Below are 15,816 nucleotides of genomic sequence, written 5' to 3'. Positions count from 1 at the left end.
CTCCATCAACCTGGCTAACATTGTTGATCCACCTTGGAGATCCCCAGACACTCCACCCCATGCAACTTATGTGCCCATCCAACCTGCTTTAACATCTGGATGGCTAGTTTTGGCTCCTGTTTCACAACTTCCTAAATCCTATAATACAAGGAACAGCTGGCCTCAGTGAGGCCCAAGCCAGGCCATAGCAGCAGCCAGATTAGTTTCACACCTTGGCTTCACCTGGGAATCTCCAAGCCCAGCACAGACAGCAGCCTTCTCAGATTGCTTAAGGGCTCACGAAGGGTGGCCCCGGGAAAAACACAGGTGAGGGCTGACTTTGGCCTGCACCCCCTGGTGTACCCCAGGACACCCAATGGACACCTACAGATAACTCCAGAGCAGTACCACCCTGCTCCTACATAGCTGATCCTCCAAAGAGTACAGAGGTTGGTGGTAAGTAGCCACGGACAATCCTTGCAGTTGACTGGCATGGGTAAATCCTTCCCATTGATCTGTCAATGGGAACGAAGGCTCAACTACAAGAAGAGGGTGTACTCAGACAATAGAAGGGTGCTCTTCGAATACCAGCTTGGGTGATAGGGGAAGCCATGCCACTGGACCCTACAGGACTTCTACTACATTAAGCCACACTATGAAGACATGGATTTAAAGCACCTCTATCTCATACATAGAAACAAAAAAAGGGAGGGTGAAAAATGGGGAGACAAAGAAACACAGCCCAAATGAAGAACAGATTAAAACTCCAAAGAGCTATATAAAATGGAGATAAGCAACCTATCAGATGTAGAGTTCAAAACAGTGGTTATAAGGATGCTTGAGGAACTTAGTGAGCACATCAGCAGCATAAAAAAGATCCATTTGGAAATGAAGAATTCACTAATTGAAATAAAGAACGATTTTTTTAAATATTTTATTTACTTATTTTTAGAGAGGGAAGGGAGGGAGAAAGAGAAAGAGAGAGAGAAACATCAAGGTGCGGTTGCTGGGGGCCATGGCCTGCAACCCAGGCATGTGCCCTGACTGGGAATCGAACCTGTGATGCTTTGGTTCACAGCCCGTGCTCAAACCACTGAGCTATGCCAGCCAGGGCGAAATAAAGAACAATTTAAGGGAAACAACAGTAGAGTGGAAGAGGCCAAGAATGAATCAAATCAGTGATCAGGAACATAATGAAACAAAAAGCAACCAGTCAAACAAAAAGAAGAAAAAAGAATTTTAAAAAAATGAGAGTAATAAAAGCAGCCTCTGAGATAACTTCAAGAGGTCCAACATTCATGTCATAGAGGTGTCACAGAAGGAGAAGAGAAAGAGCAAGATACTGGAACTCAATTTTAAAAACATAATGAAAGAAAACTTCCCTAATTTGGCAAAGGAAATAGACATGCACATCCAGGAAGCACAGAGAATCTCAATCAAGTTGGACCCAAAGAAGATCACACCAAGACACATCATAATTAAAAACCAAGAGTTAAAGATAAAGACAGAATCTTACAAACAGCAAGAGAAAAGCAGTGTTATCTACAAAAGCATTCCCATAAATTGTCAGTTAATTTCTTAAAAGAAACTGCAGGCAGGAAGGGGCTGGCAAGAATATTCAAAGTAATGAAAAGCAAGGATCTACAACTTGGATTACTTTATCCAGTAAAGCTATCATTTAAAATAGAAGGGCAGATAAAGTGTTTCCCAGACAAGCTACAGCTAAAGGGATTCATCAACAAGCCATTATTAAAGGGAGTTATTTAACAAAAAGAATATCAATATATGAATGTTAAAATAACAACCAACTCACAGCTATCAACAACTAAATATAAAAAATAAAAATAAAACAAACTAAGCAAAAAAAACAGAACAAAATCAGAATCATATGAATGTGATTGTCTGGAGGGTTATCTGCAGGGAGGGGTAAGGGAGAGAAAGAGGAAATAGTGCAGGGATAAAGACACATAATTGGTAAGAACAAAATAGAAAGGGGGATGTAAAAAACACTATAGGTAAGAGAGAACTCAAAAAACTTACACACACGACCCATGGACATTAAATAAAGATGGGTCACTGCTACCCATCCTGAACACCCATGGGAAGGGATGTACAGGATGGAGGGGGACAAAGGAAAAAATTTGAGACAACTACAACAGCATAATCAATAAAATATACTTAAAAGATAAAATGGGAAAAATTAAACAAATTCAAGAACACTGAAATCACACCAAGCAGGTGCTCAGATCAAAATGGATTGAAACTAGAGACCAACCTTAAGGGAAAAACTCAAAACATTCATATAATGGAGATTGACAAACATGTTATTAAATAATGAATGGGTCAAAAATGTGATCAAGGAAGAAATCAAAAAGTATCTGGAAACAAATGAAAATGACACAGCAAAGGCAGTACTGAGAGGGAAGTTCATAGCAATACAGACCTATATAGAAAAGATAGAGAAATCTCAAATAAAGAACCTAAACCTACATTAAAAAAACAAAAAAACAAAAACAGGAGGAGAGCAACATACAAAGCCATCAGCAAGTAGAAGGAAGGAAATAATCAAGATCAGGCCACAATTAAATGATATAGAGAGTAAAAGAACAATTCAAAGGATCGATAAACCCAGGAGCTGGTTCTTTGAAAAGATAACCAAAATTGACAAGCCTTTAACCAGATACATCAAGGAACAAAGAAAGAGAACCCAAACAAATAAAATCAAAAATGAAAGAAGAGAAGTTACAACCAATAACACAGAAATTAAAAGGTTTGTAAGAAATTACCATGAACAACTATATGCCAAGAAATTGCCAAAACTGAATCAAGAAGAAGCAGAAAGCCATAATAAACCTATAAGAAAAAGTGAAATTGAAGTAGTAATCAAGAAACTCCTGGCACATAAAAGCCTGGGACCAAATAGCTTCATAGGTCAATTTACCAAACATTTAAGGAAGATCTAACTCCTATCCTTCTCAAACTGTTCTAAAAAATTCACAAAGAGGGAAGACTCCCAAACTGTTTTTACAAGGCCAGTATCATCCAAATTCCAAAACCAGGCAAAGACACAATGAAAAAAGAAAACTACAGGTCAATATCGCTGATGAACATAGATGCTAAAATCCTTAACAAAATACTGGCAATCTACACTCAGAAATACATTAAAAAGATCATATTCCAAGATCCAGTGGGATTCATCCCAGGGATTCAAGGATGGTACAATATTCAAAAATCAGTAAGTATAATACACCACATGAAAACAATAAAGGACAAAAACCACATGATCATATCGATAGATGCTACAATAATATTTGATGAAATACAGCACCCATTTATGATAAAAACACTCAGCAAAGTGGGAATAGAGGGAGCACACCTCAACATAATAAAAGCCATATGCAGGAAACTTACAGCCAATGTTACAGTCAATGGACAAAAACCAAAAGCTTTCCCCTTAATCAGAAACAAGACAAGGGGTCCACTCTCACCACTCTTATTCAACATAGTACTGGAAGGTCTAGCAACAGCAATCTGACAAGAAAAATAAATAAAAGGCATCCAAATTGGAAGGAGAAGTAAAATTGTCATTATTTGCAGATGACATTATAGTGTATCTATGTCAATGACAGAAAACCCTGTAGGTGCCACCAAAAGAAAAAAACTTGACCTAATAAGTTAATTTGGTGAAATAATGAGATACAAAGTCAATATTCAGAAATTTTTGGCATTTCTGTATATCAATAATAAAATACCTGTTTGGTATTCCAACAGGTATTTTATTACCCAGGAAACTAGGAAAAGTATTCCATTTACTATAGCAACAAGAAAAATAAAGTACCTAGCAATAAAGTTACCAAAGGAGGTAAAAGACTTGAACTCAGAAAACTATAGAACACTGATGAAAGAAATTAAGGAAGATACAAATAAATGGAAGCATATACAGTGCCCATGGACTGGAAGAATTAACATCATGAAAATGTTGGTTTTACAAGTCCACTGTAATCAAAACAGTCTGGTCCTGGCATAAGAACAGACATATAGAAGAATGGAACAAAATAGGGAACACAGAAATAAACCCAAGTCTCTACAGTCAATTAATATTGACAAAGGAGGCATGAGCATACAATGGAGTAAAGATAGCCTCTTCAACACATGATATTGAGAGAACTGGACTGTTACATGCAAAAAAAAATGAAACAGGACCACCACCTTATACCATACACAGGAATAAATTCAAAATGGATAAAAAACTTAAATATAAGGTGTGACATCAGAAAATTCCTAGAGGAAAACATAGCCAGGGACATTTCAGGTGTCACATAGAATATCTGAGGGAATATTTTCTCCTGGGTGGAGGAAAATAAAAGAAAAAAATAAAAATAAGAAATAGGACTACATCAAACTTAAAAGCTCTGCATTGCTAAAGAAAACATCATCAAAATGAACAGGGAGCCAACTGTATGGGAGAACATATTTACCAATGATACATTGGACAAGGGTGGGCTCTCCAAAAAATATAAAGAAGTCATATGACTCAACACCAAAAGGCAAAAAATCCAATTTAAAAAATGGGCAAAGATCTGAATAAACACTTCTCCAAGAAGGACATACAGATGGCCCACAGACATATGAAAAGATGTTCAACATCAAGAGCTATCAGAGAGATGCAAATTAAAGCCACAATGAGATACCATCTCACATGTGTCAGAATGGCTATCATTAATAAATCGACAAACAACAAGTGCTGGTGAGGTTTTAGAGAAAAGGGAACCCTAGAGCTCCGTTGGTGGGAATGCAGACTGGTGCAGCCACTGAGGAACACAGTATGGAATCCCCTTAAAATATAAAAATGGAACTGCCTTTTGACCCAGTGATTCCATTGCTGAGAATATACCCTAAGAATCCTGAATCATCAATTCAAAAGGACCTCTGCAAACCAATGTTCATAGCAGCACTACTCACAATAGTCAAGTGATGGAAACGGCCTAAGTGCCCATGAGTAAATGAGTGAATCAAAAAACTGTGTGTGTATTTACACAATGGAATATATACAGCAGAAAGAAAGAAGGACCTCCTACCTTTTGTGACCACATGGATGTACCTAGAAAATATTATGCTAAGTGAAATAAGCCAGACAATGATTCCACCTATAAGTTGAATGTAATAAACAAAATAAACCAAAGTACTAAATAGAATCACAGGCATAGAACAGAATCAAAGTGACCAAGGTGGAGGTGGGCAGGGGACAATCATGAAAATAAAGGGGAGGGCTAGACAAAGATAACCCACAGACATATACAACAGCATGGGAATTGACTATGGGAATGAGGGATGGGATGGGCTGAGGAAGGCAAAGGGGTAAAAATTGAGATAAATATAATAGAATAACAAAAAAAATATTTTATAAAAAAGAAAAGGAAAGGAAAAAAAAGAAATGAACACCCAGTCAGAGTGAGAAGGATAAAGAATAAAAACATGAGGATAGTTTAAGGGACTTTTAAAACAATATGAATTGTAACAGCATCTGCATCATAGATACACCATAAGAAGAAAAGAGAGAACAAGGGATCAAGAACCATTAGTTGGTAATTATTTCATCATTATTTTTTTCCCTAACCTGGTGAAGGAAAAAGACACACAAGTCCAGTTGATAGACACAGATACTCCCAAACACGATGAACCCAAAGAGGACCATGCAATGACACATCAAAATTAAATTGGCAAAGTTTAAAGAAAAGAAAAGAAACATAAATGCAAAAGAGAAAGGCAGTAGTTACATGATGGGAGCTCCCAAAAAAATGCCATCTTATTACTCTATAAAAACATTTCAAACCAGAAGGGATTGGCATGAAATATGTGGGTGATAAAAAGCAATAGCCTACAGCCAAGTCTACCCTACCCAGCAAGGCTATCATTTAAAATTGAAAGAGAAAAAAAATAGCTTTACAGATCAGAAAATCCAGAAGGAGACTGTTACCAGCAAACCTGTATTAGAAAACATGTTTATGGGCTTAGAGGAGGAGGAAGGGGAAGAAGAGAAAGAAAAAAGGAGGAGGAGAATGAGAAGGAGGGGAAGAAGGAAGAGGAAGAAGAGAAAGAAAAAGGAAGAGAAGATAATAATGAAGAAGGAGGAGGAGAAGGGGAAGAAGAAGAAGGGAAAGAGAGGAAGGGAGGAGGGCGAGGCGAGGAGAGGAAGAAGAAGGAAGGAGCTGGAAGGAAGAAGGACAAGAAAGAGGAAGAAGAGAGGGAAGAGGAAGAGGAGGAGAAGGAGTGAGAGAGGAAGATTGGGAACAAATAGGGAACACAGAAGACAAAAGGATGAGAAGGAGAAGGAGAACAAGTACAAGAGAGGAATGTAGTTAAAAAATAAAATGGACATAAATACATTTCCATCAATAATTATTTTAAATGTAAGTGGCTTAAATACTGTAATTAAAAGACAAAATGTAGCTGAACAGATAAGAAGACAAAACACATATATGCCATCTCCAAGAGACCCACTCAGAACAAAAGATACACATAGACTAAAAGTAAATGAGTGGAGAAAGATATTTCATGCAAATGAAAAGGGAAAAAACTTGGAGTAGCAATACTTATACAAAATGAACTTTAAAACCAAGAGTATAGGAAAGGCAAAGGACACTGCATACTAATAAAGGAAACAATTCAATGAAAGGATACAGCCCTACTAAATATTATTAGGAGCACCTAAATAAATAACAAATTTTGATGGACATAAAGGGACAGACTAACAAAAATACGGGCATAGTAGAGAACTATAGCACCCCATGCCATCATTACATATATCTTCCACTAAGAAATCAACAAGAAGAAGACAGCTTTAAATAACACACTAGGTCAAACAGACTTAATTAATATCTTCAGATCATTTCATCCAAAAGCAGCAAAATACACATTCTTTTCAAGTGCATAAGGAACATTTTCTAGAATAGATGGCACATTAGGAAAGAAAACAAGTCTCAACAAATTTAAGAAGACTGAAATCTTATTAAGCATCTCCTCTGACCATAATGCTATGAAACTAGAAATCATTCACAAGAAAAAAACTGCAACCTCACAAAGACATGGATACTAAATAACATGGTCCTAAACATAAATGGGTTACCGATGAGAAAAAAGGATCAAAATATACTTTGAACTAAAAGAAGTGAGAACACAACAAACCAAAATATCTGGGACACAGTAAAGGAAGTCCTAAAGGGAAGTTCATAGCATTACAGGCCTACCTCGAGAAACAACAAAAAGTTAAAAATCCACAAACCTTTAACCAGATAACCCAGAAAAAAAGAGAAAGGACCAAAATAAACAAAAGGCATAGGTAGATACACTGTGCTACCTCACACAATCAAAAGAAGGACAACAACAAATTTAAAAACAATCAGAACTGCCAGAAATTGAACTGTAAGAAAAGCTGACAACCAAGGAATTAAAGAAACATTCATCCAGACCAGTGTTGGGTGGAATGCACACAAGCATCCTGGCAGAAAGGTCACTAGCAAAAAGCCTGGCAGACAAGCATCCTGGCAGAAAGGCCCAGTCCTTCAGTCACAGCAAGGCAGTGACTGAAGGACTGGGGTGAGAAAGGCTCTGGCTCATGAACTGTGCAAGGCAGTGGCGAGCAGAAAGGCAGTGACACATCTGCATGAGAATAAACTGGGAGGAACAACTGGAGAGTGAGACAGACCATAAACTCAGGGTTCCAGTGCAGGGAAATAAAGCCTGAAAACCTCTGACTAAAAAAACGTGTGGAGATTGAGGTGGCAGGAGAAACTCCCAGCCTCACAGGAGAGTTCACTGGAGAGACCCACAGTATCCTAGAACATACACAAACCCATCCACCCATAAATCAGCACCAGAGGGGCCCAATTTGCTTTGGGGTAGTACAGGAAGTGACTGAAAGCAAGTAGAGAGCTAAGCAAGTGACATTGTTCCCTCTTGGACTGCTCCCCCACATTCAGCATCACAATGCAGCAATGTGGGTTGCTTCAAATTGGTGAATACTAAGGTTCCAGCCCTTACTACACAACAGGCAAACCAAGACAAAGAAATATGGTCCAAATGAAAGAACAGATCAAAACTCTAGAAAAAATACAATTAAGTGACAAAGAGATAGCCAACCTAACAGATGCACAGTTCAAAATACTGGTAATCAGGATGCTCACAGAAATGGTTGAGTATGGTTGCAATGGTTGAAATGGTTGAGTATAGAGGAAAAAGTGAAAGCTATGAAAAGTTAAATAAAAGAAAATGTACAGGGAACCAACAGTGACAGGAAAGAAACCAGGACTCAAATCAATGGTTTGGACCAGAAGGAAGAAAACATTCAACCAGAACAGAGAAGAAACAAGAATTCAGAAAAATGAGGAGAGGCCTAGAAGCCTCCAGAACAACTTTATATGTTCCAACATCTGAATCATAGCAGTGCCAGAAGGAGAAGAACAACAGCAAGAAATTGAAAACTTATTTGAACAAATAATGAAGGAGAATTTCCCAAATCTGGCAAAGGAAACAGACTTCTATGTACTCCAGGAAGCTGACAGATTCTCAAAAAAGTTGGACTCAAGGAAGCACACACAAAGGTACATCATAATTATATTGCCCAAGATTAAAGATAAGGAGAGAATTTTAAAAGCAGAAAGAGAAAAGGAGAGAGTTACCTACAAAGGAGTTCCCATAAGACTACCAGCTGATTTCTCAAAAGAAACCTTACAGGCAAGAAGGGGCTTTCTAGGTCATGAAAGGCAAGGACCTACATCCAAGATTACTCTATCCAACAAAACTATCATTTAGAATGGAAGGGCAGATAAAATGCTTACCAGACAAGGTAAAGTGAAAGGAGTTCATCATTATCAAGCCCTTATTATATGAAATGTTAAAGGGACTTACCTAAGAAAAGGAAGATCAAAACAATGAACAGTAAAGTGACAACAAACTCACAGCTATTAATGACTCATCCTAAAAAAAAAGTAAAAACAAAACAAAAGTAAGCAAACAACTAGAACAGGAACAGAGTCACATAAATAGAGGTCACATGGAGAATTTCAGTGAGAGGGAAAGGGGAGACGTGGGTGTAAAGGGACAGGGAATAAGTAGCATTAAATGGTAGGCACAAAATAGGCAGGGGGAGGTTAAGAATAGTATAAGAAATGTAGAAGCCAAAGAACTTATATGTACAACCCATGGAGATGAACTAAAGGCAGGCAATGCAGGTGGGTGTGTGTGTGCAGGGCAGAAGGGCCTAAAGAGGTAAAAGTAGGACAACTATCATAGCATAATCAATAAATATATTTAGAAGAAAAATATCCTCCTGACATAATCAAAATATTGATTTATATGAAAAACTTAAAGGATTTGTGTAAGTTTTATACTTTTAACCCAAGTTGTCACAGATAATATAACAGGATTATTTATAAGAGTTAAGTGCATAATGTATGTGAAATTACCTATTATGGTGTATAGCAATAAAGTTCAACAAATGCAAAAAAAAGAATAAATTCCATAAAACACACTATAATCCAAAACTAAATCAGGAAGAATCAGAGAATCTGAATAGACAGATTCTGAAGCAGTTATTTTAAACTGAAACAGTGAGACTGAAGCAGTTATTTTTAAAAACCTCCAACAAACAAAAACCCTGGACTGAAAGGCTTCACAGATAAACTTTACCAAACATTCAGAGAAAATGCACATGTTAATTCTCAAACTATTCCAGAAACTTCAAGGGGAGAGAAGACTCCTAAGCTCATTTTACAAGGTCAGTATTACCTTAATTCCAAAACCAGATAAAGACACTAACAAGAAAAAAAGAAAACTATAGACCAATATAACTGGAGAACATAGATGCTAAAATCCTCAACAAAATATTAGCAAGCCAAATACAGCAACACTTCAAAAATATCATGCACCATGATCAACTGAGATTTATGCTGGGAGTATAAGTTTGTAACAATATCTTCAAATCAATAAGATGATATACCACATAAACAAATGAAGTACAAACCACATGATAATATGAATGGATTCAGAAATAGCATTTGATAAAATCCAGCACCTATTTATCATAAAAATACTCAGTAAGGTGGGAATACAGGGAACATGCCTAAACATAATAAAGGCCATATGAAAAACCTACAGCCAACATCATGCACAATGGGCAAAATCTGCAAGCATTCCATTTAATATTGGGGACAAGAAGGGGATGTCTGCTTTCACCACTGTTATTCAACATAGTAGTGGAAGTCCTAGTCACAGAAATCAGACAAAAAGAAGAAACAAAAGGCATCCAGAGAAAAGGAAGAAGTAAAATGGTCATATTTGCAGATGGCATGATACTGTATATACAGAACACTAAAGAGTTAACAACAACAACAAAAAAAACTACTAAAACTAATAAATGAATTCAGTAAAGTATCAGGGATAAACATAATATCCAGAAATCAGTTGCATTTTATACACTTTTTAATGAACTATCAGAAAGAGGAATTGAGAAAATAACCATTCAGAATTGGTTCCAAATAAATACCTAAAAATAACAAAAATGTAAAAAGTATGTACTTGGAAATTAATTGCGGAAGATACAAATAAATGAAGCACATACCATGATCATGGATAGAATGAATTAACAGCATTAATATATACATAACCCAAAAGAATCTACAGGTTCAGTACAATTCCTATCAAGATACCAACTGCATATTTCACAGAACTAGAACAAATATTCCAAACATTATAAGGAACAACAATAGATCCTGAATAGCAATAGTGATCTTGAGAAAGGAGGACAAAGTTAGAGGAATCACACTGTCTAATATCAAACTAACTACAATTCCATAAGTAATCAAACATCATGGCACTGGCATAAAAACGACATATTGATCAATGAAATAGAACAGAGAGTACAAAAATAAACTACACCTCTATACTCAATTAATATTTGACAAAAGGGGCAACAACATACAATGGACTAATAGATAATTTATTCAGTAAATGGCATTAGAAAAACTTGACATCTACGTGCAAAAAAAACATGCAACTAGTTCACCTTAAACCATACACAAGAATGAACTCAAAATGGATTCAAGACTTAAATGTTACATTCTAAACCATAAAAATTCTAAAAGAAAAGATAGTCAGTAAACTCTTGAGCATTTCCAGCATAAATATTTTTTTCTGATATATCTTCCAAAGCAAGGGAAAACAAAGAAACAAAAAAAAATGGTACTATATCAAACTAAAAATTTCTGTACAGCAGAGGTGTCCAATCTGCAGCCTATAGGGCACACATGAGGAATTTTTTACTTATCTGTGGTAGTGAACATCATGAAAATTATGCACAGACCTTTATTTGCTCATCAGTTTTGATTAGTGTTTGTGTATTTAATATATAGCCCAAGACAACTCTTCTTCTTCCACTGTGGCCTAGAGATGCCAAAAGGTTGGACATCCCTGCTATACAAGAAAAAAAAATCAACAAAATGAAAAGACAACCAACTAAATGGGAGAATATATTCACTGATACATCTGATAAGGGGTTAATATCCAAAATTTGTAAAGAACTTTTAACACCAAAACAATCCAATTAAAAAAGAGGCAAATGACATGAAAAGAATGTTCTCCAAAGAGAACACACAGATGGCCAGTAGACATATAAAAAGATACTCAATGTAAATTAAAGCCAAACAGAGATATCACCTCACACCTGTCAGAATGACTATTATCAATAAATTAACAAAAGGACAAGTACTGGTGAGGATGTGGCCAGAGGGCATCTCTCATGCATTGTTGGTGGGAATGCATATTTGTGCGCCCTCCATGGAATACAGAATGGAGTTACCTCAAAAAAACTAAAAATGTAACTGCAATTAAAAATATCCCAGTGACTAAACCTCTGAAAATGTATCTGGAGAAACCCTAAACATAAATTCTAAAGGAAATATGCACCTGTATATTTACTGAGCATTATCTACAATAGCCTAGATTTGGAAGCAGTTCAAGTGTCCATCAGTAGATGAATGGATTAAAAGGCTATGGTACATTTAAACAGTGAAATACTACTTTGCTGTAAAAAATAAAGTAAAATTTTACCCTTTACAACAACATAAATGTACCTGTGGAACATAATGTTAAATAAAATAAGCCAGTCAGAGAAAGACAACGATCATATGAATGTCAATCATATTTGTAATCTACTTAACAATCTGAACTAACATGCAAAACAGAACACAAACACATAGCTTGAGAGCAAGCTGATAGCTCTGGCGGGGGGAGATACTGCGGGGCAAGGTGGTATCAAAACAAAAAGATAAAGAATTCATGGACACGGACAACAGTTGGGACTGCATCGGTGGGGAATGGAGTGGGTGAAGATGGAAGAGGATATAAGGGAATAAGGGTAATGGAAAAAAATACACAAAAAAAATTAAAGTAAGGAGAAACCCGAGATGGCAAGAAGTAGAAGTTACACTGAACTCCTCCCAGGATGAAACTTGGCTTACCACTAAATTAAAGAAAAATCATCCGTAATAACCACCCAAACATTAGCTGCATGGGGAAACCTTATAACCCAAGGACTGACAGAAGAAACCACTTCACTACAACGAAACTGGAAGGGAACGTGGAGGTGCCAGAGGGCTAGCTGGGCACCCCAGGTGGCATCTGAAGTTCCAGAGGAATATTTCAGCAGCAAGGAGATTCCCCCTGAGAAGTGTGGGGTCTAAAGCCCAACCTGGACTCCCCAGCACACAGCACCATCACCAGAAAAGCAACCCAAATAATATCTGGCTGTGCAAAGCAGTGGGGTTTGTGTCTTCCAGGAAGAGACAGCTAGAGAAACAGAAAGCCTCATGAAGTGATAACACAAAAAATTTCATTTGCAGCCACTTACTTTTGGCTCCAGCAGAAGGAGGCCAGACTGGGCTACAGAAGAGGTATGGCAAAGTGGAATAGAGAAAAAGAGACTCTGGGGTAGGTGGCTCTGGGTAAACAACTGAAGGATGAAGTGCTGGGATCCCAGTTTTGAGTCATTCCCTGTACAGAACAAGCCATCTTTCTCAGGCAGAGCACTACCCTCCAAGTGGCATCAGCCTGAGGGGAAGCAATAGCCTTACCCACAGGAATCCCTCTCACCCTAACCTGTGGAACGTAAGCCAGACTGCTGAGTATACCTGGGATTATATCAATGTTCAAACCTAACAACTAAGGTGAATCTCTGGGTGCTCTAAGAATAGCTGACTCTCTCCCAAGCCTGGTACTGCCAAAAGCCAGCCTTGATGTGCAGCCTGGATTTTTCTGTACACACCCAGGCCCAGAAGAGGCAGCCACAACAGTGGATCACTGATAGCTACAAACAGGTTGCCCAGAGCCACTCATAGGCAACACCTGAGATAGGCCTCAATCAGAGTCTTTGCATATCAACCAAACACTCACAAAAACAAAAGCAGCAGCCAAAAGGGGAACACAAAAAAAAAAAAAAAAAAAAAACAGACCCAAAATGAAAGAAGAGAATTCTCCAGAAAAACTAAATGAAATGCAGAAAAGCAATTTATAAGATACAGTTTAGAATAATGATTATAAGGATACTCAACATGAAAAGAAATATAAAACCATAAAAAAGGGCCATTCAGACATAAATAATGCAATATCTAAAAATAATAGTCTACTGGAAAGATAAACACTAGGTTAGATGAAGCTGAGGATGAAATCATGATTTGGAGGACAAGGTAGAAAAAAGTCCCAAGCAGAGCAGAGAAAGAAAAACAATTTTAAAAAAAAATGAGAGAAGCTTAAGAAACATTTGGAATAGCATGAAGCATAACAACTTCTCCATCATAGGAATACAGAGGGAAGAGAGTGAGCAAGGGATCAAGAACCTATTGGAAGAAATAATGACCAAAAAACTTATCTGTTGAAGAAAAAGACACACAAGTCTAGGAAATGCAGAGAGTCCCAAACAAGATGGAACAACTAAGGCCTACACCAAGAGACATCATAATTAAAATACCAAAGTTTAAAGACAAGGAGAAAATTCTAAAAGCCACAAAAGAAAAAGAAGTTGGGTTACCTAGAAGGGAGGTCCAATTACACTGTAAACATGATTTCTCAACAGAAACATTTCGGGCTAAAAGGGATTTGACATGAAATAATAATGGTGATGGAAAGCAACATTATACAAGCCAAGGCTACATTACCTAGCAAAGCTATCATTAAAAATTAAGAAGAAATAAAGAGGTTCCCAAAAAAGAAGCTAAGGAGCTTGTTAACACCAAACAGTTACTGCAACAAATGTTAAAGGGCTTTCTTTAAAGAGAAGAAGGAGGGGAAGGGGAGGGAGGCAGAAGGAGAAGAAAAAAGGAGGAGGAGAAGGAGGAGGGGAGGAGGGGGGAGGGAGAGGAGGAGAAAGGGGATGGAGAAGGGAGAGGGAGAAGGGAGAAGGAGAAGAAGAAGGAAGAAGAAGAAGAAAGGGAAAATAGCTTAAAACTAAAATGACAATAAATACATAGCTGTTAATAATCACCTTAAATGTAAATAGCTTTAAATGCTCCAACCAAAAGACATTATATAGCTGAATGGATAAGAAAACAAGACTGATATATATGCTCTCTCCAAGAGACCTAAACCATATCAAAAGAAATACACACTCTACAAGTAAAGGGGTGGAAAAAGATAGTTCATGCAAATGGAAAGGGAAAAAACTGGGGTATCAGTATTTATATCTGACAAATATATTAAAACCAAGGCTACAGTAAGAAAAAAAGAAGGACACTATGCGATGATACAAGGAACAATCCAACAAGAGGATATAACCATACTAAACAATTATGTACACAATATAGGAGCACCTAAATGTGTAAAGCAAATACTCATGGACGTAAAGGGACACATCAACAGAACTACAGTCATGGTAGGGGTTTTTAACACCCTACTGATTTCAAGGATTGATCTTATAGACAGAAAATCAACAAAGGAGACAATGGCCTTCAATGACACACTAGATCAAATGGATTTCATTGATATATTCAGACGATAAACTTCAAAACAACAGAATATACATATGTTTCAAATGCACATGTAATGCTTTCTAAGACTGACCATATGTTGGGACACAAGTCTCAATAAATTAAGGAAGACTGAAATCATATCAAGCATCTCCTCTGACCATAATGCTATATGCTATGAAACTAAAAGTCAACCACAAGTGAAAACTGAAAAATACATGAAGATATACATAGAAGTTAAATGAATTGTGATTAAACAGTGAATGGGTAAACAATGAGATCAAGAAAGAAATCAAAAAAATACCTTGACATAAATGACAATGACAGTCTGACAACCAAGGAGTTAAAGAAGAAACATTCATCCAGACCAGTGGGAGGGGCAGAGATAGGCAGCCAGCTGGAGAGTACTCATGGAAAGGAGGCTGCTGGAGGACCCCTCAAAGGGGTGGATTGTGGAGTGGGGCAGGCAAGGCATCAGCTGGCCAGCAAGGCGAGAGCTGGCAGACCCAGCAAGGCAGCAGTTGATGGAACGGGTAGTCCCACATTCATGTGCAGATAAACCGGGAGGAACAATTAGGGAGTGAGACAGACTGCACAACCCAGGTCTCCATCACAGAGAAATGAAGTCTCAAACACTGACTGAAAACAATGGTAGAGGTTGAGGCTGCAGCAGGAAAAACTCCCAGCCTTACCAAAGAGTTTGTTGGAGAGACCCACAGGGTCCTAGAACATACACAAACCTACCCACATGGGAGTCAGCACCAGAAGGGCCCAATTTGTTTGTGAGTAGTGTGGGAAGGGACTCAAAACTGGCAGAGAGCAG

General features: G+C 37.5%; 1 protein-coding gene across 1 annotated transcript in view; it reads right to left on the bottom strand.

Annotated features, from left to right (window-relative positions):
- Positions 1-15,816, bottom strand: part of SUGCT (succinyl-CoA:glutarate-CoA transferase) — a 996,774-nt gene that overhangs the window by 833,313 nt on the left and 147,645 nt on the right.

The sequence above is a fragment of the Phyllostomus discolor genome, chromosome 10 (assembly GCF_004126475.2).
Source record: "Phyllostomus discolor isolate MPI-MPIP mPhyDis1 chromosome 10, mPhyDis1.pri.v3, whole genome shotgun sequence".
NCBI lineage: Eukaryota > Metazoa > Chordata > Mammalia > Chiroptera > Phyllostomidae > Phyllostomus > Phyllostomus discolor.
This window is presented reverse-complemented; position numbering and strand designations above follow the sequence as displayed.